This window comes from Podarcis raffonei, chromosome 12, assembly GCF_027172205.1.
Source record: "Podarcis raffonei isolate rPodRaf1 chromosome 12, rPodRaf1.pri, whole genome shotgun sequence".
In the NCBI taxonomy this organism is placed as follows: domain Eukaryota; kingdom Metazoa; phylum Chordata; class Lepidosauria; order Squamata; family Lacertidae; genus Podarcis; species Podarcis raffonei.
The window spans coordinates 3084026-3091193 of NC_070613.1; the positions used below are offsets into that span (position 1 = coordinate 3084026).

A 7168-nucleotide genomic window follows, 5' to 3' on the forward strand; every position below is an offset into this window, starting at 1 on the left:
GGAGAAACGGGCGGCCCATATTTCAGAGCAGTTTTGAGCAGGAGACTTACAGCCTGGCAACTTCACAGGTTAAGCCCAACTGGACTTTCTTGTAAGCATGCGGAACATCGCCATCTTCTTAGCCAAGTTCCTCTCTAAATGACATCTTCACAAAGAGAATCTGCAAAGGGGAGGGGGACAAAAATAACATAGAATGGTTCAGCATTCCCTATTCATGTGTTTAGAAAACTGGTGTGAGTTTTAATCTGTTTCTAGCCTACCGTTCTTCTTTTAACTTTGCCAGTCTTAAATTATTGTTACTAATTCTTATTACAGTCGTACCTTGGCTCCCGAACGCCTTGGGATTCAAACGTTCTGGCTCCCAAACCATCGAAAACTGGAAGTGAGTGTTTTGGTTTTTGAACATTCTTTTGCAAGCTGAACATCTGACGGGACTTCTGACTGAATCAGAAGCCGCGCTTTGGAAGTTGAACGTTTTGCAAGTCGAACGGACTTCCTGAACGGATTCTGTTTGACTTCCGAGGTACGACTGTATTTCATTGCTTTATTTTTGAAAACCACTTTGAGGGTTCGGGGTTTTTTCCAAGCAAGCAGTGTATGAATTTTATGAAATAAATAAATGCTTCGTTTTCGTTGCGTTACTATTTACTATTAACTTTTTATTACCGAAACCAGGATCCACACAAGAGTGCCTAGTGAGCACAGCGACTCATCTCCGGCAGTCTTGCCTCCATGAAGCAGCTGCGGAAACTGAAGGTCCCTGCCTCACCACAAATTCCCCTCCACTCCAGGGTTTTTCCCAAGCAATCAGAGACTGCGCCTGCACAAAGCTAACTTCTCCTCTGCCCTCTTCACGCCTCTCTTGGTTCTGGGAGACCAGGGGTGAGGAGTGAAACGGGAAGCCTGCAACTCAGCAGCCTGCCAGGAAAGGGCTTGGCCGAGATTTCTATAACCTCCCTCCGAAGTCGGGGCAGAGGGAGGCCTCAAACCATCTCACAACTGCTCTGGCAAGCACTGCAGGAATGATCAGGGTCACAGCGCAGACCCAGCCATGCTGGAAGGCTTGCGAGGAGAAACGGGCGGCCCATATTTCAGAGCAGTTTTGAGCAGGAGACTTACAGCCTGGCAACTTCACAGGTTAAGCCCAACTGGACTTTCTTGTAAGCATGCGGCACATCGCCGTCTTCTTAGCCAAGTTCCTCTCTAAATGACATCTTCACAAAGAGAATCTGCAAAGGGGAGGGGGACAAAAATAACATAGAATGGTTCAGCATTCCCTATTCCTGTGTTTAGAAAGCTGGTGCAAGTTTTAATCTGTTTCTATTCTACTGTTCTTCTTTTAACTTTGCCAAAGTCTTAAATTATTGTTGCTAATTCTTATTACAGTCGTACTTCGGCTCCCGAATGCCTCGGGAGTCGAACGTTCTGGCTCCCAAACGATCGAAAACTGGAAGTGAGCGATTTGGTGTTTGAACGTTCTTTTGGAAGCTGAACATCTGACCGGGTTTCCGACTGAATCAGAAGCCGCGCTTTGGAAGTTTTGCAAGTTGAACGGACTTCCTGAACGGATTCTGTCCGACTTCCGAGGTACGACTGTATTTTGTTGCTTTATTTTTTTGTAAACCGCTTTGAGGGTTTGGGTTTTCCCCCCCCACAAATCAAGCAAGGAGTGTGTGAATTTTACGAAATAAATAAATGCCCCCTTTTCGTTGCGTTACTATTTAGACCTAGTGCAACAGGCAGGGGAAGAACTCAGCACTACACAACCCTCCTAAAGTGAAAGGCCCGCAATCTTGCTACAACAACCTCCCCAACATTTCGCCACTCAGAGGACACTGGACTCCCACCGGCAAGACCACATTGTCTAGACCTGCAGAATGGTGCAGACTTGGATTCATGAGCATTGGAGATCAACGTCTTCTGGTGGGACAACAGGTTGGGAAAGGTCGTCTTACGAGTGCAGCCCAATCTTTGCTTTTGAGGCCTCTATCCTTTGCACCGGAGGTTAAGAAATGGAAGTTCTCGATCAAATGCACCAACAATGGACTGTTATGATGTGCACTTCACATGTCTCTTTCTCTGGCCTAGTACAGTGGTCGCTCAGGTGGCGAATGTGATCCGTGCAGGAGGCACATTCGCAACCTGCAGCGCCGCATCTGCGGGTCGCAATTCGGCACTTCTGCGCATTAGCACAATTTAGTGGTTCTGTGCATGCGTCAAAACCCAGAAGTAACCCGTTCTGGTACTTCTGGGTTCGGTGTGGTGCGCAACCCGAAAACGCACAACCTGAAGTGCCTGTAACCCGAGGTATAACTGTACTGTTTTCTGCTAAGCAGTGTCTGACACCAGGCAGACGCCAGGTGCGTTTGCGACTGGGAATTGCCCGACTGCGAGCAATTTGAGTAGTCCAGTTACCATGTATGTGACTGAGATTCAGGGTTAACATTGCTTGGTGCTGGAGGCTCAGGAGAAAAAATGTCTTCCAGCCCAGCTCCCGAGTCGGATAAGATTGCTGCTTTGCCTCCCTTCCTCACCCCAGACTTGCAAGTTCAAATCTAGTACAACACTTTACGTACACACACACAGAGGTATCTGCAAATATTATGGTTTTGGCCACTAGCGCAGGGGCTGAGCCCCTTTTGTCTGCGGTATCCAATGAAGAACTGCTATTAGATATTGAGTGAATCCAGAAAATGATTAGGGTGAAAGGAGAGTAAAGTCAAGATAGGAGATTAAAGAAATAATGAAATGCGTTTAAGCTAGTTGGGAAAATAAAGTAGCGTAACAAGAACGGCTGGAAGTCAAGTCACTTGGTGGGTGTCCATGTGGGGCAGGTGTGCAGGTATGTTGATATGCACAGTATAGGTAGGTATTATATGGAGTAATGCAGGTATGTTTCATGTTATGAAAATAAGGTAGTGTGTTGTGTATGTGTATTGTGTAAATGTATATGTATGTTTTATATGTTAATAAAATTTAAATAAAATAAAAAGCATTGCTATTAGAAATGTGATATTAACAACGTGTCCCTGATGCGAATTGTCTATTAGTTCTTGCGTTTCGGGGGGGAAACACAAATAGAAAGCGCAACTGTAAAAAAGCGCTACTAGACTTTCTGTTGTGGGGCTCGTAACCTAGGTTTCAGGAGCCATCTGGTGAATATCCGAGTTTCTAACAGTGCCGCTAATGGTGTTAAACTAGGGTAGCAAAACCCACAGCATGTAAGACTACATACACGCCTGCATTTAAAGCATATGGCTTCCCCGCAAAAAAAAAGAACCGTGGGAACTATAGTTCACCCCATCACAGAACTACAGTTCCCAGGATTCTCTGGGGGGAGTCATGTGCTTTAAACATATGGTGCTGCCGCAGCCAAAGACCAATGTGTTGTGGTGATATAGCAAAGAATAAACTAAGTAACAGAATCGCTTCGAAGCTCATACGATGTTCTTGAACTACAACTTTTTCTATCCGCTATCCTGAGATGCGCTGCACGGATTGTTGTTTCTACATCTTTTCAGAGAAACTCTTTGTTACCTCTGCAAGGCAGCGTTAATTCCCCCAGCTCCCAAAGGCTCCTCCGGTCCACCATTTTGTCGTCGCAGGAGCCAATCGGACGCCTCCAGCAAGCAGGACACAAGCACGGCTGTTCCTAACAAATAAAAGCAAAGGAGGAGAGGAGTTGGAAAGATCAGCGGTGAATGCAGCGCAAGGCTTTGGGTCCAAGACCACAGGTGCAAAATGGAAGGAGAACTTTGTGACTAACCACAATCTTCCTTCCAGGGCATTGGGAGAATGCAAAGAAAAATAAAAGTAAAAGCAGATTCGAAAAGGCTGTTTCTGAAACCACAAGGAGAAGCTTTAGAGATCCAGAACCGTGGGGAGCTCCTAAAAAATTAATAAATATAATTTGGTCTTTTTTAATTTTAGTTTTTTTATTTTAATTGGAGTATTATGATTGGATATATTAATTGGATGTTTTTGATTGGAAAATCAATAAAAATGACTTTTTTACAAAACGAAAACGCTGTTTCTAAGCACCCCTGGCCCTCATTTTTCCAAAAGAGTCAAGTTTCTAGTCCACACCACGTGCATTCCAGCCTACAGCTGAGAAAGCATGCGTTTTCCTAACGCCAGATCTATCCCAAAAGGAAAACAGCAGAGGAAATGCAGCAGAGGATTGTAAATGGAAAATGCAGCAGAGGATTGTAAATGGAAAAACCAGAAAATAAAGAAACAGCTAAACTACAACTCCCAGCATCCCCCATTCCTCCTCTTATATGTAGACTAGGGAGAAAGGGCCGCGCTGCCTTCTGGGAACTGTAGTCCACCCAGAAAATAAGGCCCAACACAGCTGCCCGTTGAGCGCCGAGACTCAACAAACCCGGGTTAAAGGCCGCATCCCCACAAGACACCAGAGACTAAAGTACCTACCTGCACCCCTCCAGGCCGCGGACTGGACTCGGTCGCCGCGGATGGCGACAGATCCATTTTCCTGGTGGCCCAGAAACCGCCATCTGCTTCGCTCTGCTTCGTAAGACCCGCCTCCTCCGTGCGTGTGACGCCACCGCGTCAAAACCCCGCCTCCTCCTTCCCCGAAGTCTCTCCTTCGCCCCCTAGCGGCTCACAGTCCTTACGGCTTACGAGCCTCTCTATAGGGATGGCTTCAATAGAACTGCAATCGCGCCGCTCGCCAGCAGGTGGCGGCAATGGGTCTCGCCTCGCGCGGAGTGGGCGGGGCAGAGGAGCAAAGGGGATGCAGTCTAACTGGTGCTCTACAAAAAAATTTTTTTCCTTCCAGTAGCACCTTAAAGACCAACTAAGTTAGTTCTTGGTATGAGCTTTCGTGTGCATGCACACTTCTTCAGATACACTGAAACAGAAGTTGCCAGATCCTTCTATATAGTGAGAATATATAGAATATATAGAATATATAGAATATATAGAGAATCTCCCAGGACATTCTATACAAGATCTCAAAATAGCTGTTTTACTACAAAGGAATTTCAGAAATAGACTGGAAAGAGAAGCTGCTGAATTGCAACTCATTACCAAACTTAAAACCATGGAGAGACCTGGTCTGAACAAAGACATTGGATTCTTATCTCATTATACATGGCAAAGCCATTTTTCACCTTCTCACCCCTTGCTTTTTCCTGTAAGACCTATGGCAGTCGTTAAGAGTCGTCAACAGGATCATCACAGCTATCTGCCAATCACCCATTCCCACCACCCTTCTGAGTAATACCCCTCCCCACCTTCTCACTATATAGAAGGATCTGGCAACTTCTGTTTCAGTGTATCTGAAGAAGTGTGCATGCACACGAAAGCTCATACCAAGAACTAACTTAGTTGGTCTTTAAGGTGCTACTGGAAGGAAAAAAAAATTTTTGTTTTGACTATGGCAGACCAACACGGCTACCTATCTGTAACTGGTTCTCTACAGCGACTTTCGGCCGTCAATTGTAGTTGGTGGGAATCCGGATTAAGAAGAGCAGTGGCGTAGCGTGGGTTGTCAGCACCCGGGGCAAGGCAAGTAATTTGCGCCCCCTAACCTGTGGATTTTAGCGCTGCGAGTGCGAGCGCACCCCCCCCCCGATGTTGCGCCCGGTGCGGCCGGCCCCCCCTGCACCCCCCACGCTACGCCACTGAAGAAGAGTGGAAATATAGAGAAATTCATATAGAGTGGAAAAGCCTTGTGGCACCTCAAAGGATGGCAGATTTTATTACAGCACAATATGATTCCTGTGTTGCCACCGCCATGTTCTGCAGTAAGGGGTCGCTGGGCTCTTTTGTTGTTGTTTAGTCATTTAGTTGTGTCCGCCTCTTCATGACCCCCTGGACCAGAGCACGCCAGGCACTCCTGTCTTCCACTGCCTCCCGCAGTTTGGTCAAACTCATGCTGGTAGCTTCCAGAACACTGTCCCACCATCTCGTCCTCTGTCGTCCCCTTCTCCTTGTGCTCTCCATCTTCCCCAACATCAGGGGCTTTTCCAGGGAGTCTTCTCTTCTCATGAGGTGGCCAAAGTCTTAGAGCCTCAGCTTCAGGATCTGTCCCTCCAGTGAGCACTCAGGGCTGATTTCCTTCCGAATGGAGAGGTTTGATCTTCTTGCAGTCCATGGGACTCTCAAGAGTCTCCTCCAGCACCAGAATTCAAAAGCATCAATTTTTCGGCGATCAGCCTTCTTTATGGTCCAGCTCTCACTTCCATACATCACTACTGGGAAAACCAGAGCTTGAACTATACGGACCTTTGTTGGCAAGGTGATGTCTCTGCTTTTTAAGATGCTGTCTAGGTTTGTCATTGCTTTTCTCCCAAGAAGCAGGCGTCTTTTAATTTCGTGGCTGCTGTCACCGTCTGCAGTGATCATGGAGCCCAAGAAAGTAAAATCTCTCACTGCCTCCATTTCTTCCCCTTCTATTTGCCAGGAGGTGATGGGACCAGTGGCCATGATCTTGGTTTTCTTTTTTGTTGAGCTTCAGACCATATTTTGCGCTCTCCTCTTTCACCCTCAATAAAAGGTTATTTAATTCCTCCTCACTTTCTGCCATCCAGGTTGTGTCTGCATATCTGAGGTTGTTGATATTTCTTCCAGCAATCTTAATTCCGGCTAGGGATTCATCCAGCCCAGCCTTTTGCATGATGAATTCTGCATATAAGTTAAATAAGCAGGGAGACAATATACAGCCTTGTCGTACTCCTTTCCCAATTTTGAACCAAACAGTTGTTCCATATCCAGTTCTAACTGTAGCTTCTTGTCCCACGTAGAGATTACTCAGGAATTATAATAATATAATATAATATAATATAATATAATATAATATATAATATAATATAATATAATATAATATAATATAATATAATATAATATAATATAATATAATATAATATAATAATATAATAATAAAATATAAAATATAATAATATAATAATGTCTTTAAGGCGCTTCTGTTTTCAGGTGCAACACCCACTCTTCCACCCTCTTTGACCACCCCATCAGAACCGGAACTGAGGGCGGACCGGAACTCATACATTTCCCCCTACCTCTTTGGGCAACTGAGTCCCTCTCTCTCCCGCCTCTCCCTCTCCGCTCCTCCTTCCCGGAGGACTGACGTCAGTCCTCCCGCGCCGGGCCGTTGGGCGCCTCTCGGCGAGGCCTGAATGAA

General features: G+C 45.9%; 1 non-coding gene across 1 annotated transcript; it reads right to left on the minus strand.

Annotated features, from left to right (window-relative positions):
• Positions 1-931: 931 nt before the first annotated feature.
• On the minus strand, positions 932-1069 carry LOC128398594 (small nucleolar RNA SNORA9). Its single transcript, XR_008327175.1, has one exon. It is a non-coding gene; the product is annotated as a small nucleolar RNA SNORA9 (small nucleolar RNA).
• Positions 1070-7168: the final 6099 nt, after the last annotated feature.